At 43.1% G+C, this 14454-nt stretch overlaps 1 long non-coding RNA gene across 3 annotated transcripts in view; it reads right to left on the minus strand.

The window, feature by feature from the left end:
• LOC133220200 (uncharacterized) overlaps nucleotides 1-13848 on the minus strand; it is a 25151-nt gene extending 11303 nt beyond the window's left edge. The window contains exons 1-3 of one of the 3 annotated variants that reach the window (XR_009727663.1): nucleotides 12671-13848; nucleotides 2517-3792; nucleotides 126-189 (exon numbers count right to left, since the gene is read on the minus strand). This is a non-coding gene — a long non-coding RNA (uncharacterized LOC133220200). Of the gene's footprint in view, nucleotides 1-125; nucleotides 190-2516; nucleotides 3793-3870; nucleotides 4534-12670 lie in introns of those variants that run through there. The other 2 variants (XR_009727662.1, XR_009727661.1) reach the window with 2 other exon arrangements.
• Nucleotides 13849-14454: the final 606 nt, after the last annotated feature.

The following is a 14454-nucleotide window of genomic DNA, read 5'->3' on the forward strand; positions in this document are numbered from 1 at the left end:
TGGGTTTTATTCCGGACCTGTCCTCCTATAAACAATTACAGGGGATGATATCATTTTTGGAAAGACGAGCGATTATTTCCCTGTCAGCTCTGCCCTGTCAGCATCAAGGATAATGTGATATATACCTGCTGTGCTCTTCTCCACTTCCTGGCCCCAAATCATTCTCAGTGTAGACACAAAGTGATGCTTCTGGAAAGGAACAATAAAGAATTATTAAAACATATATAGAACATGGGGGAAAGGAGAAAGCAAATGAATACATGAAGTCATTCTCCTAATGTGGTCTTTAATCTAGATAAGGATATTTTCTTGCACCTGTTTCATGAAATATACCCTTCATGCCATTAAAACTTTATCATCTGTTCTTTAACGGATTTAATCCTATAAAAAAAATCTCTGTTCTAAGTGTCAGGATATTGTATAAATACAGACTTCTGCATCAGGCTCCCTTCTCTTTCAAGACTCCACTAGATTAGGTTAAAATACTTTAAAATTAGTGTGTTTTTTCTTGTTTTTTTTTTTTGTTTCTGAGTCCTTAGTGTGAAGTCAGAACTGTTTGGGTTTTTTCTCTCTCTCCTTGGGGGTTATTTGTTTTGTGAATGCTGAGATTCTTATGTAAGTACATACAAATCCTGAAAGCTTTACAAAATACCACATACCATAGAATCATAGAATGGTTTAAGTTGGAAAGGACCTTAAGGTCATCCAGTTCCAACTCCCTGCCACAGGCAGAGACACCTCACACTAGAGTATGTCACCCAAGGCTCTGTACAACCTGGCCTTGAACACTTCCAGGGATGGAGCATTTACCCCTTCTCTGTGCAACCTAACTGTTATCACTACTGGATTGGGGGAAAGCATCAGGTTTTAATGCAAAACCTGTAAGAAATGAGATTTAACAGATGAAAGAGCAGGGTAATGAGAATGTTTGGTTCTCTGACAAAAGGCGCTGCAGGAAGAATACAAAGGTGCTCTCCAGAGAGCCTATGCAGAGGACTGGAAAACTGACCTATTTACCCCTTTTTCATTGGGACCAGCAAGAATATTCCTGCAAGGATAATCAGCCCCTTATTCATTAGCCTGAGGTTATTACTAATTATCAGTATTATTACTTACTGTTGCTGCTATTCTTGCTATAACCTATTTGATGTCTTGGCTTCGTGAGCGAAGGTTTGGGAGGGGCTTTACCCATGCTTATTACAAGCACGGTGACCAAGGGCATGTGGGATAGGCAAATCTGTTTGGAAAAAGGCTGCTTAGGCAATCAGGAAGCTTCTGACCAGGACTGACCTCTCGTGAGGCAATCTTGAGAGATCAAAAAGTCCTGATCCGCCCACATGCAAGGCCGGATCTGCAGCTTCAGGTGCATCTTGTCACCTGCCGTTTCGACCCTTGCCTGTCCATACAGACAAGTGAGAGTAAACCCCTCCAGCCTGCACAGTGATTTTTTTAGGTGAGGTGCAGCGTGCACAGAGCTGGCCCCACCCTTTAAACCAGAGGTTTAATTGCCACGGCCTAGCTAGCTAGGAAAGTGACAGCAAAGTCCACAGGTCGTAGGGTTTGTAAGAGTGTCCTTCTCTTAGATGGAAGACCTATTTAATACAGTGACATCACTACAGTTCAGGAATTAAAATGTTGATGCCTTCCCCCCAGAGCTAGGCTTGGAAACTGGTCTGAATCCCTGAAATCTGAAGCCTCTGCTGCTTGGACGGGAATAGCGTTTATCTGGCAGCAAGGACTTGTCCTTTTATGCAGCCTGTAAAAAACACTTAGTACTTCCCATGTACTCAGCATGGTAAAATGGAAGTTGTCAAACATAAAGTCTTTTTGTTTGCTGTCTACGGATATTCCCATAAACGTTTAGTCTTTTTCTACATGAGCATTTATTTAGAGCAGATGTTCAAGCAATATTTCCATGGACAGCTTGAGACCTTCACGAGGCACTGGATGGTTGCAATGCAACATCAATTTATTCAGCACACACAGTTACCAAAGTAGCAAAATGCAAACAGTAAATTTACCTCAGCAAAAGTCCTGGTAAAGAGCTCAGTAGAACATAGGCTAAAAAAAAAAACAAAAAACCAAACTGCTAAAATGTCCTAGACTTTTCTGTCCCATCCATCACTATATTTAAATACATTCCTATAATGAATTCATATATATATACACATAAAATTCCTATAATGAATATAAAGTCCTATAAGGACATGAGGATGGTGAGACTGGCTTGCTCAGAGAAGCTGTAGATGTGCCATCCCTGGAGGTGTTCAAAGCCAGGTTGGAAGGGGCTTTGATAAGGACCCTTCTGACCCAAAACATTCTGTGATTCTGTGATATGATTCCATCAGCCAGTTTTTAGTTCTGAAATGTAAACCAGAGGGAAAATATTTTAAAAACCTGGGAAAAGCCAAACCTTGATTCCCTACCCAGCTTTCTCACAAAACTCCATTGTGACCTTGGGCGAGCTGATGGAGGCAGAAAAGTAATGTGACTGTGCAGTCCAACCTCCCACTTACCATAGGTCATTTCTTCTTGGCCTGCTTACCCCTATAAGACATTTGTCTGAAGTGCTATGGAATTATCTAACCTTGTGCAGAAAAAGAAGAAGGAAAAGAAGGTGCCAACAGTGTGATCCATTTCTCTTGCAGTCAGAACTTGCAGCTTATATCTGGTTTGAATTCATCTGACTACAGCTTCCAGGCAGGGCAATAGAGCTGCCTTTTGTGGGCTCAGATAGATCCTTCAGTAGCTCAGTGGCCTATATGTGAAATGGAGCTGATCGTTGCCTTTTTTTCACTGTCCTTTATCTATCTTGTCTCTGTAGACCACAGGCCCCCTCAGGGGAAAATTGGCTCTCGCTATGTGTACACTCAGTGCCTTGCACAACAGCTTAGACTGGGCTCATCTCTGATGTGGAATGCTTGATACGTAGCATGTAAATTACAACATTGAGAAAGGACACTAAAAAAATCAAGCAATAAACCCCGAAAATCTCTGTCTGATGGAGATTTACTACAGATCTTCAGAAATCCTTGTTGCGTTACTACACAACATACTTCATTTTAAACCGATGGCACTATGTAGCAAACTGTCAGCAGAGGGCAGTATCAGATCACATCTTGAAGCAATCCCTGGTTAATGTGATTGGCCAGTTCCTTGGTTTTCTCCGCATTATCCCTCAGGGAATGGTTTAATGAGGTTGCTCTCTGAACAGCATGTGTGAGAAAGTGCTCTTGAAGTCATGCAAGTCGTGGGTCTAAAGTCTCTTCTCCCCCTTTTCTTGAAGCCCCAAGAGTCTTTGCATCCTCACTGATTACGTTGGAGGAACAGTTGCAATCCAGTTGTCAAGATAGGTGGCTTGGTACCAATCTCTAGGAAGATCTTTGGAAGCAAGAGGAGACCCTGTTCTGCTTTAAGAAATACACCTGTAAGATATACAGAGGTGTTTTGGGACCTGGACCATTCAGCAGAGCACTGTTTGCGAAAGCCTGGCTAGTTTGGCTTCCCTAGGGAGTTTTAATTACAGATCCAAATGAGTTTGTGTAGATAGGTAAGAGGTCCTGGAGAGAACAAGGGATTCCAAAAGACCTTCCAAGAGCCTGGATCAGCAAGCCGGATAGAAGAGGTGAGCAGAGTGTGACAATTATGCCTTCATGCCTCAGATTTTCAGGAATAGGTACCAATTCAGAGGAAAGGTGTCCCAGCCAGGGTTCAGCCCACCAGGATCACAGTGTCACCCTTTCCATCCTCCTTAAGTGGTGAACTCTTCTCTCCATGACTCAGTTTCCCCATCTGTAAAGGAAGTTACAAAGTTTTCTGTGACATACTAAAAGCAATGAACGATAAAAACTCATCAGCTGTGCTACTCACAACCTGGTGATGAACTAATGTGCTTGTCACACTGCGGGCTGTATAGAGAAGAAAACTGCTGGAGGTGTTAGTCCAGAGGTACTGTAGATGCCAAGGCACAGGACGAACTGTTGACAAAGAGTCCTCACCCAACAGGAACAATATTCCAACTGTAATGCATATAGCCTGCTGAGTCATTCCATCCCCCAGGGCAGGTAAACACTTTGCAAGAGTCTGCAATGGTAATCATTAGACTATTGTAAATATTAAAGAATACAAATGCCAGGTGTCTCCTTATCTGAGCTTCAGCTTTATGCCTGGCTTCATGAAAAGTAAGGAAGTGTGACCACCTGTAATGATACCAGAAATAATACTTAGAATCTCAGGGCTCACTGATTATCAGCCTGAATTAACCATTTTCCCCCAATTTCCAAAAGAATGGGGAGTGATTACATTGTTCAAAGCCACTATAGTGAAGGAAGCCAAGAGAAGCTGTGGCTGCCCCATCCCTGGCAGTGTTCAAGGCCAGTTTGGAGCTTGGAGCAATCTGCTCTAGTGGAAGGTGTCCTTGCCTGTGGCAGGGGGTTGGAACTGGATGAGTTTTAAGGTCCCTTCAACCCAAACCGGTCTGAGATTTTATGATTCTAAGCCTGTAACTTCAAACATCAAAACAGGCAGGATACCAGGCTGTGCTGAAGTTGCAGAGGAATTCACACAAACATTCAATGACCAGCTCTGGAATGCAATGAACCCAGGTAGATCAACAAGCACAAGATAAATGTGCAAGGTGACAAGTGGGGTCCAGCCCAGGCCAAACCTCCAGCAGTCCATGGTAATGGGGTAGAGGTTATGTCAGCTTTGTGTCTGGCAGCTTCTGCACAGCTCTCACCAGCACACTGAGTAGAAGATGTATTCTAACCGCTTTTACTCAAAAGGCTCCACTCAGACCACAGCCACCCGTCAGTCAGGATTCAATGCCTTCTCCACTGGACAACATTGGTCCTGTTGTACAATCATGCTCCTACAAAGCTGAGACAGACGTGATCTGTGCCCTCTGTTTCATTTTCCTCTCTGCCACTCTGGATCTCTCTCTGACTCACAGAAGCCATTTCAGATCGTGACCATCTGTAACCACAGAAATTGAGGCACCACTAGTAATAAAACTAAAAGCAAGCAATTGAAACTTGGAAACAAAAAGCAAATGTGACCTCAGACTGATAAGCAGCTCTAATAACAGACCTGGAAAGACAGTACTTTAAGCCAAAGATGCACTAAAGGAATAGTTTTGCAACCTTTTTCTTCAAAGAATCTAAAATATTGGGTTTAGGGAAAAGCACTAAACATCAGTTTCAAGCAAAGTTATGGGTTTTTTTCTTAATTAAAAACTTACATCTTAAAGGATTAAAAACTTACATCTTAAAGGATTTACACAAAAGTTTATGTAAGCATTTCCATGTAGATGAAAAAGGAAACAACATTCACTGTGTGCACAGAGAGTTTCTGTTAAGGTGGTTGCACAGAGGATACAAAAATAACTGGGAACGTAAGCACATAGGGGATGCTCAGGTGCTAATGAGACTGCTCAGGGCTGATTCAGAGCTGTGCTGCAGGCATTCCATGACAGCTCTTCCAGGAGGTGTCCCCAGCAGCCATGAGTCAGGTCCCTGCCTCTGTGTCAGTCCTTCTGCAGGAAACTCCCTACAAAAGAGCTGGCAGGTACGTCCTTAAAGGCAAAGGAACCAGGGTCTTCCCATGCTTTAGCTCTTCCAAGTGCAAGAGCAGATCGAGGAGGAAGCTTGAGGTGAGCACAGACAAAAATCAGCCTGAGAAGTGCACACCGGCCAAGCAGAACCCGTCTGCATTGTAAAGATACAATAGATGGCTGCAGGCCAGTTTTGTTCCTGTTGGTCCTTGAATTGATGATGGCTCTGACACTCTTGTGATCTTGAACACAGGCCTAGAGGACAGGCTCTTTACTGCCTGAATTGAAATCCTGCCCTCTGTTACCCTAGGCAAGGTTAATGACTGTAATTTATTGAAAGGCCTGTAATGATTTGTTAAATGACGTTGAAAACCTAGTTTCATTAAAACAAGTTACAAAGTGTCCCAACAACGAAAGATTTGCACTTTACTTCATTTTAAAGTCCTTTTACTTCCCTTAAAGCTTTTAAGTATCAGTTACAAGTCATTCATTTGTCACTTTTTTTGGGTCAAGAACAATGCATTAACTATATATATTTGTATCTATCTACTATGCACATGCAGGTGCCCTGTACCATATTGGTTGTTGATGCCCCAAATGCAACTGAGTGATGGTTTCCTTCCCATCATCTGCACCCCACAGACTTCAAGAACAGCACCTACAGCAGAGTTTGCATGGAAAGCTATAAGCAATCTGACTGCAAATCACCTCTCTCAACACTGTCTTCCTCTAGCAATGTGAAGCAGTGGAGCTTCAGTGAAGCAGTGCCCTTCCTCGTGAGAACCAGAAAAATCCAAGAGGCAGGGCTGGCAAGAGAGGAAGATAGTGCACAGGTGATCTCGCCTGTTCTGTTTGTACTGATGTTATTCATAAAACACTTCTACAGCTATTCAAGCAAAACTCAGTATTGAAGACTGGCAATGTTACTTTGGTATTTAGCATTTGCAAGAACCCCTGTATGACTGGAACTCAAAAAAGGCCTCCAGCATTTCTTCTGTTCCCAGGGTCATATTCTCTCACTGCAAATCCCCTGGTATCCAGAGGATGGGTCCCCAGCCAAAAATGATATCCAAGCCCAGAGCTAATTGTCTAAGTTTCTTCTGTAGTTATAAAGAGAAACAAATGCTTCAAAAGATCAGAACACCCAAAATATGGGGAGGTAGGAGCTGCCTGGTAGGGAACTGATGTCTCTGAGCACCTGACTTTCTCCAGGAAACTCCCTAGGAACTGGAGTCTGACACACTGCCCTAAGCACAGGAATATTTTCAGGAGTAGAACAGGGCCATTGCTTTCCTCTTGAAACCCACAGAATATTTGAAAATTAACTTTTAAAATCTTATTCTACACTTCTACATAGTGACTTTGCACTTATTTAAGGGCTTGAATATTGTTCTCGTCTTGATACAAGCCTTTCTTTATATACCCTTGTTTTTTAAGTAGGGAAAGCCTCCTCTGTTCCAGTTTCAGAGGTGCACATGATAGCAGTGTCCTAACCTTAGAAACTGAAGTGTTAGTGCAAGATCTAGTACTAACTGTCACGCTACTTTCATGTGTCTTTGCACAGCATAAAGAGGAAAAGAGAGGAAAGGGGCGGGGGGGGGGGGGGAGAAGAAAAAACAAATGTGCTTTCATTCTTCACTTTTAAGGGTGAGATTTCCCTTTTATGGAGACATCTCTCAACTTATTTACTATGGGAGCATGAAGTCTTTAATGATACCTTCTTGCACTAAGAGAACAAAGTATTCTGTAGAAAAGCCAGCTCTTTGCTGCCACTGCCAGCCACTTACAAGTACAAAGTTACAAAGCACTTACTTAAATGAAGCTCATACTTCATTAAACAATTAGGCAATAAGGCAGAACAAAGGCTGTGGTTTGCAGGCCTTGTTCTGTAATTGTATCCTCCCCCATTAGGATAAGCAATGTTGGTTGCAATTTAGGATTATCCTCTAATGGCCTTGTCCTGTGGGATTAGTGGATTGCCACAATGGGGAATTCTTTTATCTGTCGATGGCAGTGTAAAATAGATGATTTGTGTAGGTTTAGAGGTGAGGAATTTCATCCCTCTTTCCTCCTTTCATTTGTGACACCCTGATTAGAAGCTTTTATCTTTGCTTTTGCTTTCTGAACCATGAAGGTTATAAACCAGCCCAGTTCCTGCAAAGGTCCAGTTCACAGAAACCCAGTTTGTAACTAAATATCACTGAGTCTCCCCAAACACATTGTAGACACGCTGAGCCCGAGTGACACTGAGGATGAGAAATGGGTAAGTTACTATGTTGAATGAGGTTGTGCTTGTGCTGGGATTCTCTCTTCAGCTCATACAGCAGGTGCAGCTGGTGAACTTTCAGGTGAAACTAAGAGGCACCTACAGAGATAAGGCAGATGCAGGATTAGATGGCTGGTAAACAGAGATTGCAGATGAAATTTAAATGTCTGAAGTCCACCTACAGTCTGCTAAATGCCTTTCCTGATCTAGTATTCAGCTCCTAATGAAATTACCGGTTTTTGTTCCAGTGACTTGAAGTTGACCCCGGACAGAGGCCACAGCCCTATCAGAATCCCCTTCTACAACAGTTACAAAACACCCTGGATGCCAGCAGCAATTCCTTCCCTCAAACATGATATACAAGGAATCTCTCCATGCTCTTCTCCACAAACCATTCAGTTCTGCTGAAACAGAACATACAGCTCAAATGCAAAATACAACTCACTGTATGACAGGACACCCTGTCCTTGGGAACTGGAATTAAGATCATCCAGACTCATATCATGAGCCAACAGGAGACCATTAGAAGAATTAACTTACAGTTCTAACAGGAATCAAACTAGAAATTAAAATAAGAAAGGAGAAGAGAAGAGAAGAGAAGAGAAGAGAAGAGAAGAGAAGAGAAGAGAAGAGAAGAGAAGAGAAGAGAAGAGAAGAGAAGAGAAGAGAAAGGGAAGAAAAAGGAAAAGAAGAAGAAGGAAAAGAAAAAGAAAAAGTAAAAGACTCAAACCCTAAAAAGCCATAATACTTTAAAAAATGAGTTTATTTCTGAGTACATATATTTTATGCTTTCTTAGAGCTTTCTATATTTTCTACTCACACTCCTCCCCTTTGGAAATAATATTTATTATATTAAATATTATATATAATTGTTAAATTAATATTTAATTCAATTCAGTGATACATGTCTCCACTCCCCACAGTAAAATAAGTTGCATTCATTTCAAACACACTGACACTGGAATATAACACTCATTGGGATGCAGGGGAAAACAATCGACTATTAAATGTCAGACAATACATGTTTTAAATAGTAGAAGCCAAGGAACAGCTATTTGGAATACTTTTGTATTCCAAATAGGAGCCTGCTAAAATTGGGCCACCTTCAACCAGATACTGTAAAAACAGCAGAAGGCCATCCCACTCCTCTCTCTTACTCTAAGAGTAGGATCTGCTGAAGGAAAAGATGAAGGACTAGATCCAAGAAAGGATTAAAGAGGCAAACCTAGAATTTAAGTGAAACTGAGATACTGAATGCCAGAAGTACACCTTAGCTCCTCTTCCTCTCCCCGCAGCTGAACTGCAGACAAACCCTGCCGTCAGCACAACTCATTAGGTAACTACTTCCTCTGCAGATTTTTCCTCATACCTGAAAATCTTGTCTCACCAGTGAGGTACACTAACATCAGAAGTAAGGAGATAAGAGAAATTAGGTCCAACTTAATAGACAGCTGACTAATATGCCCAAGAGATCAAGCTCTGGAGCCAGCAGCAAAAAAGAGGGACATGGCTTGATGTGGAGAGAGGGCAGTAGGAAGCCACCAAGGCAACATGGAGAGTTCTGGCAATAGAGAGTAGGTCAAGAAGCACTGATGGGGTGGGGGTGATGGTGGAGGGAGCAGAAGGAATGGCTTGGAAACAGTGATATGGCCTCAGCAATGCAGGAAGGAGATAAGGTACTGAAGAGAGAAGGGAACAGGGGGGAATCGGGGTATCCAGAAGACAAAAGGAAAACTGGCTGAAGAAGTTAATAACTGCAGCTCTTGATGCCTCCAGCTCTGCTTCTGTACACAACAGCCAGCCACAGCAGCTTCAGGGCTATTTCTCAATCTATTTAGAACATAGCCTGGAAAACAGGTACTCTTCTGGTTTAATCACAAACAGGACTAAATGCTAAAGTTGTTCCTGGAGATAAATGCTGACCGTCTGCTCTTCACAGATCCTATCTTGGCCATATTTTACAGCAAGTGACGATATCTCTAAGTGCTTGTCTAGGAAGTGTCAATCCAGGACGCACAGTTATCTCTGAACCATCAGACTGTTCAAACTCCTCTCTCACTTTCCACACATGTACCCTCATCACCCAGGGGAGGAATGGAACTTGTTCTCTGCAGCTCAGACATATTCCCGTCCTTATGGCAGCGGATCTGGTTCAGAGGTTGCTATCTGTCTTCCTTAACCTAGAGTTTGGGTTTGTCCTACAACACTCTGAATCAAAAGCAGAAATAGCTACGTAAAAAAGAGATAGAAGCTCCTTTCAAAAATGTCCATGGAATCATAGAGCAGCCAAGGCTGGAAAGGGTCCCCAGAAGATCATCTGCTCGAGCCTTTCATAACAAAGGGAGTGAGATTATCCAGCACCCTCTCCAGTCACATCTTGAAAACCTCCAGCAATGGGGACTCCACCATATCCCTGGGAGGCTGTTCCAGTGAGTGATCTCATTGTAAAAAAAGGTCTTTCTTAAATCAAGGTGAAACTTCTCTCAGTACAACTCATACCATTGCCTCTTGCTGTCTCCATGTGGCTCCTTGTGAAGACAGAGCCTCTGCCATCCTTGCAGCAGCCCTCTAAACTGCTGCAAGGAGCTTAGAGTTCTCTCAACTTTTCCTTACACAGCTTTCCAGACCTTGAATCATCTTTGTGGTCCTTCTCTGGACCCTCTCCGTCCCATTCACATGTGGTTTTTCATATAGGAGGGATGAGAACGGCACACAGTATTCCAGGTGTGGCTTTGTTTCTTTTAATCTAGTTCACTACACAAACCTGACTGACAGCACCACAAAAGCCATTGAGCTGGCACAAGAGAGGCAGTAGAGACATCCGGGCTGGGATGTCAGCCTTCTGCTGAGTCATGGAAGAATCCCAAAGTTTTGATTACTCTAAGTTTATCTCACTGCTTGGAAATTCATTCCGCCAGCTAGACACTGAAAAGCAAAGCGTGCTGTGACACCAAAGCTTTTCATCATCTCTTGCTGGAAGTGCCTTGCCAAAAACAAAGGACATGGTCAATCATGAGGAAAAGTTGTGTGAATGAGTCATGTGGGATTATTGATTATAAACAGGGGTATCAGCAGCTGTATGCTACCTAGTATTTGTACAATACTTTGCATAAGCCATGGTCTTGTCTTGAGGTTTCCAGTTGCCACTCTTATACAAATAACACATCACAATGCCATGTTGATCACAAAAGGAAGTCAACTCTAATGACCAGAAACGTAACTCAAACTTTACACTGGCTAAACCCAGTTTCGTTCATGACTATCTCATATCTCAGTGAACACATATTCCCTATTTTGTCCATCTGTTGCCTTACATACAAAATGTAAACTACCAGCTTTCTAAAACAGTTGCTTTGGGGCTTTCGGTTGTTTTTTGTTTTTCTCTTTATACCACAGGGTTGCAGAATCACAGACTGATTTGGGTTGGAAGGGACCTTAAAGCTCATCCAGTTCCAACCCCTGCCATGGGCAGGAACACCTTCCACTAGACCAGGTTGCTCCAAGCACCTGTGTCCAACCAGACCTTGAACACTTCCAGGGATGAGGCAGCCACAGTTTCTTGGGGAACCTGTGCCAGTGTCTCACCACCCTCACAGTATAAAACTTCTTCTTGATATCTAATCTGAATCTCCCCTCTGTCACTACAGACCTTTGTAAAAAGCTCCTCTCCAGCTTTCTTGACAGCCACCTTTTAGGTACTGGAAGCTGATCTAAGGTCTCCCTGGAGCTTTCTCTTCTCCAGGCTGAACAAGCCCAACTCTCTCAGCCTCTCCTCATAGCAGAGGTTCTCCATCCCTCTGAGCATCCTTGTGGCCTCCTCTGGATTTGCTCCACATCCTTCTTACATTGTTGTCTCCAGAGCTGTACACCAGACTGCAGATGGAGTCTCACAAGAGTGGAGCAGATGGCAAAATCCCCTCCCTCAACCTGCTGGCCACGTTCTTTTTGGCACAGCCCAGGATACAGTTAGTTTCTGGGCTCCAATCTCACTCCAAGCTCATGTTGAGCTTCTCATCACCCAATACCCCAGAGTCTTTCTCCTCAGGCTGCTCTCAATCCATTCTCCTCCCAGCCTGTACTTGTGCTTGGGATTGCCCTGACCCAGGTGTAGAACCTTGCACTTGGCCTTGTTGAACTTCATGATGTTTGCACTGGCCTACCTCTCGAACCTGTCAATGTCCTCCTAAATGCATCCCTTCCCTCCAGCCTCACCACACAGCTTGGTGTATACAAGTATATATCTTGGTGTATACAGCTTTGTGCATATACACTGCCTCTCACAAGGGGACTCTGACTTTTAACTGTGGAGCTTTCAGAGCCTATTCAAATTCAAATAACTAACAGATCCCTTTCCATCACTCTGCATTTTCTTCCTGACTGCTCAGTTCTATGAATTGCTCATCAAATCCATGCCACATGCAGAGGGGAAAAAGAGTCCAAAATAAAAAGTATTTGTGAATAAAGTCCAAAACATATAAATAAAATCCTCTCTGACCATGCTACTTAGCTCAATGTGTCTAGTCTTACATATTTGCAGTAATAAGTGCATTCTCTGAGAAGAAACTTGCATTTTGGCCTGTAACACAAGAAAAAGGGTTCAGATTGCCAAGAGCTTTGCAAACATGGGCTCGTTCTAGTGGCTCTGGTCTAAGCAGCATTTCCAGAGTGGCTGTAGAATGAGCTTCCCATAGGTAGGGCTCTACTGACACTAACAGTTGTGACATCAATTCTAGATTATGATAGGAGGAGTTAGAAATGCACATAAAATACTGTTTTGCTTTATTAAGTAGCAACCAGAAATGTCAGTATCACATGTTAATTAATGATTAATGTTAGAGGAAGGAGACGCATACCTGACATTTTTAAACTGGTAGAACAAGTTTTCACAGCGCAGAGGAGAGAAGTTCTCTGTAATACACAGTAATGGGCTGTGTACTTGGAATCGTACACTGCGAATTTCCCCACCTTCAGGACAGAATGTGTCAACACACAGTTGCTCTCCCAGAATAAAGTCAGTGCTGGAGTAAGCAGTGGGTAATGTTGAAGAACGAGGAAAGGAGAAAAAAAACATACAAATGACGATCAAAAGGACACAAAAACTCTTTCAGGCACTCCTGGGGTAAAAAAATGTCAACACAGCACATTTTTAATGTAAGACTAGACCCGATATTACAAGGTGCTGAAAGTCAATCAAGAAATAAAGAAAATAACACTGTGGAGCTGACAAAGCCCTGGAACTGTAAGATCTTCCTCAAGGTGATGTCCTACTTAGCAAGGAGTGCTTTAGGTCAGGCAGGGTGAGATAGTAATGCTGTAAGAGTAATACATTGAAGTTATCCAGCATCCCACACTGATGAATCTCAAAGCACTCCGGCCTAATATTCCCACAATGGAAATCAGTACATGCCTGCCTTTGAGTATATGTAGTAGATACCACTCCGACTTTGCTCCTTGATGAAACAAGGCACTTTCTTCTCCTGCACTGTTGTGTAATACATGTTACATAGGACAGTCATATGATCCTCTACCAAGTTGTTGGCAGAGCCAAGAATACAAAATAGAGGTAGGATTCATCGAGCCTAACATTAGCAAGTTACAAACTAGGCCTCCAGTCAAGAAAGACACATGGGACTCTGTGCAGGTTTCACCACCCTACAACCACTGGAGACATGTTTCCTCACAATGTGGTTTGTCCAACCTCTCTTAAGCTGGTGAATTCACCCTGTCTTGACTGTAGAATGATCAAACAGCTTCAATTAGAGACCAGCTTTGAAATAATAAAAAATCATCTCAAGTAAATCTCTGGGATCTCAACCATTTGCTCTCCTCCTGGACACCACTCCTGCAGCTCTGAAGGATGCTCAAGAAATCTGCAAACCGGGGATGACTAACCACCGCATCTTGCTGTCCTACGTTGCACAGTTCCCCCTTCCTGCTTCTGTTTCACCATTTATTTTGGGTAGGGTCACATCTCTTGGAAACATTTCCGTCTTCATAGAATCACAGACTGGTTTGGGTTGGAAACGACCTTAACATCATCCAGTTCCAAAACCCCTGCTATGGGCAGGGACACCTCACACTAAACCATGTCACCCACGGCTCTGTCCAACCTGGCCTTGAACACTGCCAGGGATGGAGCATTCACAACCTCCCTGGGCAACCCATTCCAGTGCCTCACCACCCTTACAGGAAGGAATTTCCTCCTTATATCCAATCTAAACTTCCCCTGTTTGAGTTTTAACCCACTACCCCTTGTCCTATCACTACAGTCCCTAATGAAGAGTCCATCCCCAGCATCCCTATAGGCCCCCTTCAGATACTGGAAGGCTGCTATGAGATCTCCACGCAGCCTTCTCTTCTCCAGGCTGAACAGCCCCAACTTTCTCAGCCTGTCTTCATACGGGAGGTGCTCCAGTCCCCTGATCATCCTCGTGGCCTCCTCTGGACTTGTTCCAACAGTTCCATGTCCTTTTTATGTTGAGGACACCAGAACTGCACACAATACTCCAAGTGGGATCTCACTTTTAGGTATTTCCTGCTCTAGGCATATTTCTGCCACTACAGCGCAGAAATAATGAGAAATAATAATTTCTGAGAGAGGCTCGGAATTTCTAGTGTTTATAAGTCAAATGGTTAA

Source organism: Neopsephotus bourkii, unplaced genomic scaffold (genome assembly GCF_033783945.1).
Source record: "Neopsephotus bourkii isolate Nb327-2 ecotype Australia unplaced genomic scaffold, CSIRO-AGI_Nbou_v1 NB_1423, whole genome shotgun sequence".
Taxonomy (NCBI): Eukaryota; Metazoa; Chordata; class Aves; order Psittaciformes; family Psittacidae; genus Neopsephotus; species Neopsephotus bourkii.